Below are 14,527 nucleotides of genomic sequence, written 5' to 3'. Positions count from 1 at the left end.
TTCAGCTTCCCTATAATGATCCCTTCTCTCTCTCTGAACTTCGTTCTGCTCTGGCCCTCTGCGGTTCTACGGCGGCAGGCTCCGATGGTATTCATTATGAGATGCTTCGCCATCTCCCTCCGAGCACGTCTCAGTATTTACTGAGTCTGTATAATCGGATCTGGGAGTCGTCGTCAGTCCCTGAGGACTGGCTCGATGCCGTTGTCCTCCCTGTTCGCAAACCGGGGTCTCTGGGTACTTCCCCTAAGGACTTTCGCCCTATTGCTCTCACAAGTTGTGTCTGCAAACTTTTTGAACGTATGGTTAACGTTCGTCTGATGTGGTTCCTGGAACACCATCACCTCCTCTCCCCTTCTCAATTTGGTTTCCGCAAGTGCCGCAGCACGACAGATGTCCTGGTGAACTTGGAGGTCTATATTCGTACTGCTTTTGCTGCGAAGACCTCCGTTGTTGCCGTCCTTTTTGACCTGGAAAAGGCTTACGACACCACTTGGCGTTATCATATCCTATCTCAACTTCATTCTTTTGGCCTTCGTGGTCATCTCCCTCTCTTTCTCCGCAGCTTCCTCTCTCGTCGTTCCTTTCGGGTGCGCCTTGGTACCGCTCTCTCTCCCTCTTTTCAGCAATACGAAGGTGTGCCCCAGGGTAGTGTTCTGAGCACTACTCTTTTTCTGGTTGCCCTCAATGGTCTTCTTTCCTCTCTTCCTTCTGGTGTCTTCTCCGCTCTCTATGTCGATGATCTTACCCTTTGTTGTCAGGGTGATGATTCGCCTTTCCTTCAACGCCGGCTTCAACTTGCAATTGATGCCGTGTCGTCTTGGGCCACTGATCATGGCTTCAAGTTCTCTACTTCTAAGACTTGTGCCATGACATTTACGCGGAAACGGGTTGTTCTTCGTCCCTCTTTGTCACTTTATGGTCATCCCCTTGAATACAAAGATTCCGCGAAGCTTTTGGGGTTATTCCGTGACACTCGTTTGTCTTGGTCTCCCCATATCTCTTACCTCCGTGTTGAGTGCTCTAAGGCCCTTACCCTCCTTCGGGTCTTGTCCCATACTTCTTGGGGGGCAGATAGGCGCACTCTCCTTGCTTTACATTCTTCTCTCGTCCTGTCTAAGCTCGATTATGGTTGCCCTGCTTACTCGTCTGCTTCTCCTTCTACTCTTCGCCGTCTTGATGCTTTGCACCATACTGGGTTGCGCCTCAGTTCTGGTGCCTTTCGTTCGACTCCCGTCCTTAGCTTGTATGTTGACACTGGCTTCCTGTCTCTCCAGGACCGCCGTGATCGCTACTGTCTTCGCTATCTTGCGCGGTCCTTGCAACATCCTTCCTCTCGCCTCTGTCGTGCTTTAACTTTTACCCCTCCTGCGGTTCCTGTTCCTCTTCACCACCTCCCTCTTTCTGTCCGGTTATCTCGCCTGCAGGATTCTCTTTCCGTTCGTATTTCTGATGTTTCTCCTCGTGTTGTTCCTTCTTTGCCCCCGTGGAGGGTCCCTCTTCCGCGGTTTTGTACTTCCTTGACCCGTATCACTAAAGCTTTTACCCCTCCTACGGTTCTAAAACGCCTTTTCCTCGAGCACTTTTCTTCTCACTCCCGTTCCGTTTCTGTCTTCACCGATGGGTCTAAGTCAGCGGACGGTGTTGGCTACTCTGTTGTTTTTCCTGATCGCACTTATATGTGTCGCTTGCCTCCGGAGACTAGCATCTTTACAGCGGAACTTTATGCTATTCTCTATGCTCTTCGTCTCCTACTTTCTCGTTGTCAGTCTTCCTTTGTAGTTGTTGTTGACTCTCGTAGTGCCCTCATGGCTCTCGGGTCCTTTAATCCAGTTCATCCAGTGGTTGTCGAGATCCAGCATTGGCTGTTTCTCGTTCATAGTAAATTTAAGTCGGTTGAGTTTTGTTGGGTTCCCAGCCATATTGGTGTGTCTTTAAATGAGCGTGCGGATGCTGCCGCCAAGGAAGCTGTCCGCTCTTGTCCCATCTCTCGTAAGGGCATTCCATATTCCGACTTTTACCCGGTTATCCATTCCTCAGTCCTTACCCGTTGGCAGGCTTCTTGGTTGTCTGTTACTGGTAACAAGCTACGTACTCTTAAATGTTGTGTTTCCTCGTGGCAGTCCTCCTTCCACCGTAACCGGCGGTGGGAAACAGCTCTGGCGAGGTTGCGTATTGGCCATACTCGCTTAACCCATGGTCACTTGATGGAGCGCCGCCCTGCTCCTTATTGTCCTAGTTGCATTGTCCCTCTTACGGTCGTGCATGTCCTTCTTGAATGTCCTGACTTCCAGGACGAGCGTATGTCTTGCTTTCCGACCGCCCCTCGCGGTCACCTGTCCCTCGATAGAATTCTTGGTGACTCGGATACTTTTGATATCGTTCGCCTTATGCGTTTTTGTTCTCGTATTGGCATCCTTGGTGATATTTAGCGCCCTCTGATTATTTTGCGTATTTGATGGTGCTACATAGCCTTCCCGGTTTGGTGCCTTCTTTTGATAATTACTTACTTACTTACTTACACTACTGACGCAGACCAGGTGTTTCCGGGTCCCACACAGACCTCACCTGGGACCAGGATGCAGACCAGATGTTCCCGGGTCCCACACAGACCTCACCTGGGTCCAGGTGTTCCCAGGTCCCACACAGTCCTCACCTGGGTCCATGACGCATACCAGGTGTTCCCGGGTCCCACACAGACCTCCCCTGGGCCCAGGACGCAGACCAGGTGTTCCCGGGTCCCACACAGACCTCCCCTGGTCCCAGGACGCAGACCAGGTGTTCCCGGGTCCCACACAGACCTCCCCTGCGCCCAGGACGCAGACCAGGTGTTCCTGGGTCCCACACAGACCTCCCTTGGGTCCAGGACGCAGGCCAGGTGTTCCCGGGTCCCACACAGGCCTCCCCTGGGCCCAGGATGCAGACCAGGTGTTCCCGGGTCCCACACAGACCTCCCCTGGGCCCAGGATGCAGACCAGGTGTTCTCGAGTCCCACACAGACCTCCCCTGGGCCCAGGATGCAGACCAGGTGTTCTCGAGTCCCACACAGACCTCCCCTGGGCCCATGACGCAGACCAGGTGTTCTCGGACCCTACACAGACGTCACCTGGACCCCAGGACGCAGACCAGGTGTTCCCGGGTCCAAATCTGATTTTGTCTTTTCTAATCAAATTACATTTGTCAGTCGCTGGTGGCGACGGTCTGGTCCTGTGGACCTGCGGGAGGAGAAAAATAATCTCGGCCACAGGACCAACCCGACAAACTTTTGTTTTCTCGCTCGAGAGGACATCAAAGGTGTGGTTGGGGTGGGGGGGTGGGGAGGGATCTGTGGAGGGGAGAGGTGGGGGATGTGAAGAGGGTTGAGGTGGGGGATGTGAAGAGGGTTGAGGTGGGGGATGTGAAGAGGGTTGAGGTGGGGGATGTGAAGAGGGTTGAGGTGGGGGGATGTGAAGAGGGGTGAGGTGGGGGATGTGAAGAGGGGTGAGGTGGGGGATGTGAAGAGGGGTGAGGTGGGGGGATGTGAAGAGGGGTGAGGTGGGGGATGTGAAGAGGGTTGAGGTGGGGGGATGTGAAGAGGGGTAAGGTGGGGGGATGTGAAGAGGGTTGAGGTGGGGGATGTGAAGAGGGGTGAGGTGGGGGATGTGAAGAGGGTTGAGGTGGGGGATGTGAAGAGGGTTGAGGTGGGGGATGTGAAGAGGGTTGAGGTGGGGGATGTGAAGAGGGGTGAGGTGGGGGGATGTGAAGAGGGTTGAGGTGGGGGATGTGAAGAGGGGTGAGGTGGGGGATGTGAAGAGGGGTGAGGTGGGGGGATGTGAAGAGGGGTGAGGTGGGGGGATGTGAAGAGGGGTGAGGTGAGGGATGTGAAGAGGGTTGAGGTGGGGGATGTGAAGAGGGGTGAGGTGGGGGATGTGAAGAGGGGTGAGGTGGGGGGATGTGAAGAGGGTTGAGGTGGGGGATGTGAAGAGGGGTGAGGTGGGGGATGTGAAGAGGGGTGAGGTGGGGGGATGTGAAGAGGGTTGAGGTGGGGGATGTGAAGAGGGGTGAGGTGGGGGATGTGAAGAGGGGTGAGGTGGGGGGATGTGAAGAGGGTTGAGGTGGGGGATGTGAAGAGGGGTGAGGTGGGGGATGTGAAGAGGGGTGAGGTGGGGGGATGTGAAGAGGGGTGAGGTGGGGGGATGTGAAGAGGGGTGAGGTGAGGGATGTGAAGAGGGGTGAGGTGAGGGATGTGATGAGAGTGAAAAGTGAAAAAATGCGAAGAGAGATAATAAGAACAATAATTATGATAAATGTAATAATAATAATAAAAGTATGAATAATAAAAAAAGTAATAATAATAATATAAAAAGTAAAACGGAGAACAAGTCGAATATTTCATTGAATATTTACGTTAATAACCCTAATGAGCCCCACGTCGACAACACTACCCAGTGATGGGTATGATGCCCCCCACTGACCCCTCCCTCCCCACCTCCCCTCCCCTACCCTCCACCCTCCCCACCTCCCCTACCCTCCACCCTCCCCACCTCCCCTCTCCTACCATCCACCCTCCCCACCTCCCCTCCCCTACCCTCCACCTTCCGCACCTCCCTTCCCCTACCCTCCACCCACCCCACTTCCTCCTCCCCTACCCTCCACCTTCCCCACCTCCCCTACCCTCCACCTTCCCAACCTCCCCTACCCTCCACCTTCCCGACCTCCCTTCCCCTACCCTCCACCCACCCCACTTCCCCTCCCCTACCCTCCACCTTCCCCACCTCCCCTACCCTCCACCTTCCCCACCTCCCCTACCCTTCACCTTCCCCACCTCCCCTACCCTCCACCCTCCCCACCTCCCCTCTCCTACCCTCCACCCTCCCCACCACCCCTCCCCAACCCTCCACCCTCCCCCACCTCCCCTCCCCTACCATCCACCCTCCCCACCCATCACCCTCCTCCTTTTCCCCTCCGTCCTACTCTATGCATAACCCTCTGTCCCTTCCCCTTTCCTCCGCCCTTTCCCACCTTCCATTCCCTACCTTTGATCTTCCCCACCTTCCTTTTCCTTCTATTCTCTCCACCTTCGCTCTACTCCCCTCTTTCTCCCCATCTTTCCTCCCTTACATTTATCCTACCCTCCTCCCTCCCTTAACCCATATATGTGTCCATCGTCTCTCCCTTCCCCTCTCCTCTACCCTCCCCTCTCCTCAACTCTCTCTCTCCCCTCTCCCCTCCCCTCTCCTCAACTCTCCCCCTCCCTTCCCCCTATCCTTCCCTCACCCTACCCCCCCCCCCCCAGGAAGGGGAGAAAGAGGCATAATAGGGGTGGATGTGTTGTCAGCTGCGTGCACTCATTAAATATTATTGACATTTTTTGTTTGTTTTTCATGACAGGTGTTTATGTTGGTTGTGTGTGTGTATGTATGTGCACTCACCTAGTTGTGCTTGCGGGGGTTGAGCTCTGGCTCTTTGGTCCCACCTCTCAATTGTCAATCAACTGCTGTCCAGATTCCTGAGCCTACTGGGCTCTATCATATCTACATTTGAAACTGCGAATGGAGTCAGCCTCCACAACATCACTTCTTAGTGCATTCAATTTACTAACTACTCTGACACTGAAAACGTTCTTTTTAATGTCTCTGTGGCTCATTTGGGTACTCAGCTTTCACCTATGTCCCCTTGTTAGCATACCAACCGTGTTAAATAATCCATCCTTGTGTACCTTGTCAATTTCTCTGAGACTTTTGTAGGTAGTGAACATGTCTCCCCTTACTTGTCTGTCTTCCTGTGTCGTGAGGTGCATTTCTCGCAGCCTTTCCTCGTAACTCATGCCTCTTAGTTCTGGGACTAGCCTGGTGGCATACCTCTGAACTTCTTCCAGCTTCGTCTTGTGCTTGACAAGTTACGAGCTCCATGCTGGGGCCACATACTCCAGGATTGGCCTTACATATGTGGTATACAAGGTTCTGAAAGATTTCTTACACAGGTTTCTGAAGGCAGCTCTGATGTTAGCCAGCCTCGCATACGCCGCCTATGTTATTCTTTTGATGTGGGCTTCGTGAGACAGGTTTAGCGTGATATCAACTCCTAGAGCTTTCTCTGTCCGTTTCGTGAAGGACTTCATTTCCTATTCGGTATCCTGTGTCTGGCCTCCTATTTCTTCCCCCTAGTTTCATTACCTTACATTTATCTGGGTTGAACCTTAGTAGTCATTTGTTTGACCATTCCTTCAGTTTGTTTAGGTCATCTTGTAGCCTTATACTATCTTCCTCTTTCCTAATCTTCTTCATAATTTTTGCGTCATCAGTAAACAATGAGAGGATCGAGTCGAGTCCCTTTGGGAGATCATTTACATATTTCAGGAACAGTATGGGTCCAAGAACTGATCCCTGAGGGACTCCACTAGTGACGCCTCGGCACTCCAAGACCTCGCCTCTCAGTGACTTTGTCTTCTGTTGCTTAGGTACTCCCTTATCCAGTGTTGTACCTTCCCTTTCACTCCTGCAGGCATCTCCAGTTTGTGCAATAGTCTCTTATGTGGTACTATGTCAAAGGTTTTCTGGGAATCCAAAAATAAGCAGTCTGCCCAATCCTCTCTTGCCTGATTTTTTTTGCCGTTGCGTAGAATTCAATCAATCCTGTGAAGCATGATCTGCCATCCCTGAACCCATGCTGATATTGTGACAATGCTCTTCCGCTCCAGAAGTTCCACTAGTTTTTTTCGCACAATCTTCTCCATCACCTTGCATGGTATGCAAGTTAGTGACACTGGCCTGTTGCTTAGTACCTCCTGTATATCACCCTTCTTGAATATCGGGACTACATTAGCCGTCTTCCAAATTTTTGGCAGTTTCCACCCTGTTACCAGTGATCTGTTATACACCATGGAAAGTGGTAGGCACAGTGCTTCTTCTCCTTCTTTCAGTACCCAAGGTGAGATTCCCTCCAGGCCTATAGCTTTTGTCACTTCCAACTCTAGCAGATGCTTTCTCACCTCCCCGCTGGTAATTACAAACTCATCTTGTGGTATTTGGTTAGATATTCTCTCTCCTATATCTGGGATTTCCTCCTTGCTCAACTGAGAAGACCTCTTGACATTTCTTATTGAGTTCCTCGCATACTTCCTTGTCGTTTGTAGTGACTCTGTCTGCCCCTATCCTCAGTTTCATTACCTGTTCCTTCACTTGTTTCTCTACTGGTGTGGCTGTGATGCAATTTAGGTTGAGTCTTTGCCTTGCTTGCCATGTTATTTTCATATTGTTTTTCTGCCTCTTTTCACCCTAACGTATTCATTCCTGTCGCTCTGGCATCGTTTTTTACTCACTTGTGTCCAATTATTTCTATAGTTTCTCCACGCCCTTGTACTTAGTTGCTTTGCTAGCTTACATCTTTGATTAAACCATGGGATTTTCGTCTGCATTTATTTTTCCCTCTGGACTGATACTAACTTGTCTGTGCCTCCTTACACGTCTGTGTGATGAAGTTTGTCACATCTTGGGCTGTTTTTCCCCTGAGCTCTGTTTCCCAAGTAAAATCTGTTAGAAATTTTCGTATCTCTTCATAGTTTCCCTTTCGGAATGCCATCTTTTTGTTTTCTGGTCCCTTCCTTGACTACATTTATCATTCTTAGACCAGATATTCAAACAACAGTACATTGTGATCACTCATACCCTCTTGTGTGTCATTCCCTGCTTGTTTGTGTGTGTGTGTGTTTACTAGTTGTGTTTTTACTAGTTGTGTTTTTGCGGGGGTTGAGCTTTGCTCTTTCGGCCCGCCTCTCAACTGTCAATCAACTGTTTACTAACTACTTTTTTTTTTTTTTTTCCACACCACACACACACACCCCAGGAAGCAGCCCGTGACAGCTGACTAACTCCCAGGTACCTATTTACTGCTAGGTAACAGGGGCACTTAGGGTGAAAGAAACTTTGCCCATTTGTTTCTGCCTCGTGCGGGAATCGAACCCGCGCCACAGAATTACGAGTCCTGCGCGCTGTCCACCAGGCTACGAGGCCCCTTGTGTGTGTGTGTATTCACCTAGTTGTACTCACCTAGTTGTGTTTGCGGGGGTTGAGCTCTGGCTCTTTGGTCCCGCCTCTCAACCGTCAATCAACAGGTGTACAGATTCATGAGCCTATCGGGCTCTGTCATATCTACACTTGAAACTGTGTATGGAGTCAGCCTCCACCACATCACTTCCTAATGCATTCCATTTGTCAACCACTCTGACACTAAAAAAGTTCTTTCTAATATCTCTGTGGCTCATTTGGGCACTCAGTTTCCACCTGTGTCCCCTTGTGCGTGTTCCCCTTGTGTTAAATAGACTGTCTTTATCTACCCTATCAATCCCCTTCAGAATCTTGAATGTGGTGATCATGTCCCCCTAACTCTTCTGTCTTCCAGCGAAGTGAGGTTTAATTCCCGTAGTCTCTCCTCGTAGCTCATACCTCTCAGCTCGGGTACTAGTCTGGTGGCAAACCTTTGAACCTTTTCCAGTTTAGTCTTATCCTTGACTAGATATGGACTCCATGCTGGGGCTGCATACTCCAGGATTGGCCTGACATATGTGGTATACAAAGTTCTGAATGATTCTTTACACAAGTTTCTGAATGCCGTTCGTATGTTGGCCAGCCTGGCATATGCCGCTGATGTTATCCGCTTGATATGTGCTGCAGGAGACAGGTCTGGCGTGATGTGTGTGTGTGTGTGTGTGTGTGTGTGTGTGTGTGTGTGTGTGTGTGTGTGTGTGTGTGTGTGCGTGTGTGTGTGTGTGTGTGTACTCACCTAGCTGTACTCACCAAGTTGTGCTTGTGGGGGTTGAGCTCTGGCTCTTTGGTCCCGCCTCTCAACTGTCAATCAGCTGATGTACAGGTTCTTGAGCCTATTGGGCTCTATCATATCTACATCTGAAACTGTGTATGGAGTCAGCCTCCACCACATCACTTGATTATGCATCCCATTTTCCAACTAATCTAACACTAAAACAATTCTTCCTAATGTGTCTATGGCTCATTTGGGTACTCAATTTCCACTTGTGTCCCCTAGTGCGTGTGCCCCTTGTGTTAAATAGCATGTCCTTATCTACCCTATCAATTCCTTTGAGAATCTTGTATGTGGTGATCATGTCCCGCCTAATTCTTCTGTCTTCCCGCGACGTGAGGTTTAACTCTCGTAGTTTCTCCTCATAGCTCATACCCTTTAGTTCGGGTGTTAGTCTGGTGGCAAACCTTAGAACCTTTTCCAGTTTAGTCTTATGCTAGACTGGATATGGACTACATGCTGGAGCCGCATACTCTAAGATTGGTCTGAAATATGTGGTATACAAAGTTCTGAATGATTTCTTAAACAATTTTCTAAGAGCCGTTCTTATGTTGGCCATCCTGGCATATGCCGCTGATGTTATCTTCATGATATGTGCTTCAGGGGACAGGTCTGGCGTGATATCGACCCACCAAGTCTTTCACTCGCTCTGATTCTAGAAGAAGTTCATCTCTTAAATGATACCGTGTATTTGGTTTCATGCTCCCTACACCTAGATTCTATACATTACATTTGCTGTGGTTAAACTCTTAACAACCATTTGTTCGCCCATTCCTTAAATTTGTCAAGTTGTTGTTGTTGTGTGTGTGTGTGTGTGTGTGTGTGTGTGTGTGTGTGTGTGTGTGTGTGTGTGTGTGTGTGTGCGTGCGTGCGCGTGTCCGTGTGTGTGGAGTTCTTAAAAGTTTGATCACTTTCCGTTCCCAAGAATTTTCTTTATCTGTGGTTTAGCAAATTGTATGTATGTATGTGTATATACATAGATTATATATATATATATATATATATATATATATATATATATATATATATATATATATATATATATATATATATATATATATATGCGGAAAATCCACAGAGAAATATGAAATGAGGTGCTCACCTCATTTCATATTTCTCTGTGGATTTTCCGCATAAAATGATCAGTGTTTTGTGATCGTCAATTTCATATTGTTCTCGGGTTCTCCCGAGACTTTTGGGTTCTCCCCTAGGTGTCCTGTTTGCAAACTTCTACATGGGTACCATCGAGCAAAAAGTCTTAGTCGACATGAACTTGAAACCGGCCATATACTGCAGGTATGTTGACGACATTTTTACACAGGTACCTGATGTCAGACATCTGCAGGAGCTGAAGGAGGCATTTGACCAGAGTTCCGTGCTGCGTTTCACTTACGAGATGGAAAAGGATGGGAAACTGCCCTTTCTAGATGTAACAGTCATGGAAAAGAGCAGAGGTTTCCACACTGCAGTCTACACTAAGGAAACGAACATAGGAATGTGCCTAAATGCCAACAGCGACTGCCCAGACAGGTACAAGAGAAGTGTTGTTAACGCATATGTCGACTGTGCTCTCAGCCACAGCTCAGAATGGAAGCAAGTCGACGAAGAACTCTGTAGGGTAAGGCAGGTCCTAGTCAACAACGGCTTCTCCAATGGTTTCGTCGAAGACATCATAAGAAGGAAAGTGAAACGCCATGCAACCTCTGAAGAGACAACTAACACAACACCTATACCCCCTATTAGACTATTTTACAGGAACTTCTTTTCCACAGCTCATAAAACGGAGGAAAGGGTCCTGAAAGATATTGGTAATAGAAACGTTATCCCTACAGACAAAAATCAGAGGGTACAACTGACGATTTACTATAAAACCAGAAAAACGGCCAGCCTACTCATGAGAAACTCTCCAGAGACAAAGCAGAACGCTTTAAAAGAGACCAACGTCGTCTATGCCTTCAAATGCCCACTTGGGGACTGTAAGCTCCAAAAAACCCAGTATATAGGCAAGACAACAACATCTCTTTCTAGGCGTTTAACGATTCATAAGCAACAGGGCTCCAATAAGGAACATATAATCTCTTCCCACAACCAAACCATCACCAGAGAAATCCTAGTAAACAACACAGAAATCATCGATAGATACAGCGATAGCAGACGGCTTGACGTTTGCGAGGCACTGCACATTAAAAAGTCAACACCAGCAATCAACAGCCAATTAATGCACAACTATATTCTACCCACCTCAAGACTCCGCTCCAATATAGAAGCATCAAGAAATATGGACCAATAGGCTTTCTACAATCACTTCCATTTCAATACCCATTGTTTCGTGTTCTGTCTTGTATTGATGAAATGAATACCCTATTAAATACCACCTCACCCCATCCACCTCACTCAAATGTAGATATAAACAAATCGGAGATATGTAAGTTCTATTCAGTTGTGTATGTGTAAAGTCTTTGAAAATGTAATAAGTTTTACGAAACGTGCTCAAGTGTCGCGTCAGACTAGAAATAAAAATGAATTTTGGAGAATTGATTTTTGAATTACCTCCAACAGTGAAAAGAAATGTACGAAAGATTGAGAAAATTCGTGTTAGAATTATTAATCTTACTTTTTCGGTTATATTTAATAATATATGTCTACAGGAAAGACTGCTACCAATATATATATATATATATATATATATATATATATATATATATATATATATATATATGTCGTACCTAGTAGCCAGAACGCACTTCTCAGCCTACTATGCAAGGCTCGATTTGCCTAATAATCCAAGTTTTCATGAATTAATTGTTTTTCGTCTACCTAACCTACCTAACCTAACCTAACCTAACTTTTTCTGCTACCTAACCTAACCTAACGTATAAAGATAGGTTAGGTTAGGTTAGGTAGGGTTGGTTAGGTTCGGTCATATATCTACGTTAATTTTAACTCAAATAAAAAAAAAATTGACCTCATACATAATGAAATGGGTAGCTTTATCATTTCAAAGGAAAAAAATTAAAGAAAATATATTAATTCAGGAAAACTTGGTTTATTAGGCAAATCGGGCCTTGCATAGTAGGCTGAGAAGTGCGTTCTGGCTACTAGGTACGACATATATATATATATATATATATATATATATATATATATATATATATATATATATATATATATATATATATATATAATATAATATAATATATTTTTTTGTGCAGTATATACTGTAAATATGTGAATACTTTTGGTTCTGGTGAAAATTTCGAATTATCTAATAATGCAGGTAATTTATATACATAAAATACTATAGATAACACATACTTTAGATACTGCAGATGTCATAAATACTGTAGATAACGTAGATATGATAGATAATTGTAGATCGTTTGCTCACTAAAGGTGCAAGTACTCTGGATAAACCTGTTCCACTTGACGGATTTGTCCAACTTTCTCTTCTTCACCTGAACTCTCCGCCTGTGCCCCTGCTTCTCACATCACAAACCTTGCTTCATCTTTCATGTCCCCCTTTCTTCCCTCTTTGTCTTCAGCCGGCTTTCCCCTTTTTACCCTGGACTTCCGTCTCCTCCACTCCACCTTGCTCTACTCTCCGAATCACTTCAATTCCACTCTCCTCTACTTCTGTCCCATCCCTTCCTCCTTTATTATTCTTGAACTCCCTCCACCACTTCCTTCATCAAATACCTAATATTTATTCCTCATTCCCTTCCCTTCCATTTGTCTCTTATAGGTCAGCATCAAGCGACCCAGCTACCTACTGCCCCTTTGTTTAGAAAGCACAAGCCACAGAGAGAGAATTATATGTTACTATGAGGGCACAGCGTATCGCCTTGCCTGCTGCTTCTCACTAAAAATAAAAAACGTATTGGCTGCTTGATTTCTCACTTGACGAGATAACAATTTTTTTTACGAAGTCTGTTGTAAATTCGGCCTTGTATGACACGGCTGTATGGGTGTCAACCCTCCTGGTACTTTAGTGGTGTTCCACGGAAGGATTAATGACTAAACGTCAGTTGGGTGCTTCTGAGAGCGTTACTTGTTATGGTCATACATGGCCTAATTGGTGGGATAACATGACCCAATTACCACTTACTCTCATTTACCTTGCATAGTGTTTGTTTACTCTAATTTCCAACATTTATTTCCCGTTCTGCTAGGTAAAGTTTTGCTTAAGAGCGTCACAGATTTCTGTATCATTGTGATGTTCCTCACACACTATACTACCAAACACATGTTCCAGTGCAGTCGCCCTTTTTTGTGAAGCAGATCACAATCTGTCACCTATACGTAACTAAATTTAATTATCTGATTCTTCGAGACAAAATTATGGCTCAACACTTTAAACAGAGCGTTAACACAATAATTTTTTCAGTGGCAAAAATTCCTTTAAAATTTTGCACCTTTATAGGATAGGTTCGTGTGGTGTTAAATACGAAATATTTGAGAAAAAGAGAGACAAAAATATTAATTTTAATTTCACCTTCGAATTAGTTGATCAACAGTCTGGAAAAGCGACATCGGTAATGAGTGCGTAATTGCGTGTTCCATTTCGGACTGGCAGGACCTAAATTGGGTCATTTGCCCTAGCATGATAAACCTGCCGGGGAAATAAAATGTCGATAATGATCAACGAAAATCATTATTTTGATTCTGAGTGTCTGTAGCTGACCTAAGTGTCCTCACCTTGCTGTATTGGGAAGGTGGAGCTTCAGCTCTTGACTCCCGCCGTTCAACTTGCCGTCGACTTGTGGGAGGATTGCCTTCCACTTCAAGGCAATGTCGTGTCTGTGTTTCTCAGAGTGTCTTGTGTTTTCGCCGCTTCAATATATTCGCTTTCTATAAATTTTTATTTAATTCCTATTTCGACACAGTACTTTTTATATTATTTTTTTTCACATCGGGCAACTAAACTTGCAGCTGTTTATATAGCATCACCTTGTTCATGTATCTCTTCGTTCATATATCACCTTCTTCGTGCATCACTTTCTTCATATACCACCTAGTTCGTGTATCTCTTGTGACAAATAATTTTAACAAATCGAGCCTGACATTAACGGTAAGTAGTCAACATGTTCTACACATGTCTTTCCGGCTTCGTCTCTCCTCAAATGAATATAGGATTTACTCCTTCAGTTGCTAAAGATAACTAATAACTCTCAACTCATTTATTGTTCTAGGAGAATACTTTCAACGAAATGCACACTCCACCGTAGTGGAGTATCAATCTATAGATACTCATATATATATATATATATATATATATATATATATATATATATATATATATATATATATATATATATATATATATATATAGAGAGAGAGAGAGAGAGAGAGAGACTATATAGATATAGTATCTATATATGAGAACTGTTCCTGAACAACTTACTCACATTGGTACAGGGAAGGTGAGGGATCTATCAGGGGAAAGCACCGAGCCATTACGACTAAACAGCACTGGGAAAGGGTCAGGATAAAAATTCGGGATGGGACGGCAGGGAAGGAATGGTGCCTAACCACTTGGACGGCTGGGAATTGAAAGCCGGCCTGCATGAAGCGAGGCCGTCGCTCTACCGTCCAACCCAAGTGGCTTGAGGCTTTCCTTGTGCTGGAAAATACGCAAAAGGTGATATCCGCGTGAGGAGTGCCTGAGATTAGTTCCACTTGATGACTACTCACTCCATCCCATCTTCTCAAATAATACATGATATATTGACGTCAA

The sequence above is a fragment of the Procambarus clarkii genome, unplaced genomic scaffold (assembly GCF_040958095.1).
Source record: "Procambarus clarkii isolate CNS0578487 unplaced genomic scaffold, FALCON_Pclarkii_2.0 HiC_scaffold_140, whole genome shotgun sequence".
NCBI classification, from domain to species: domain Eukaryota; kingdom Metazoa; phylum Arthropoda; class Malacostraca; order Decapoda; family Cambaridae; genus Procambarus; species Procambarus clarkii.
This window is presented reverse-complemented; position numbering follows the sequence as displayed.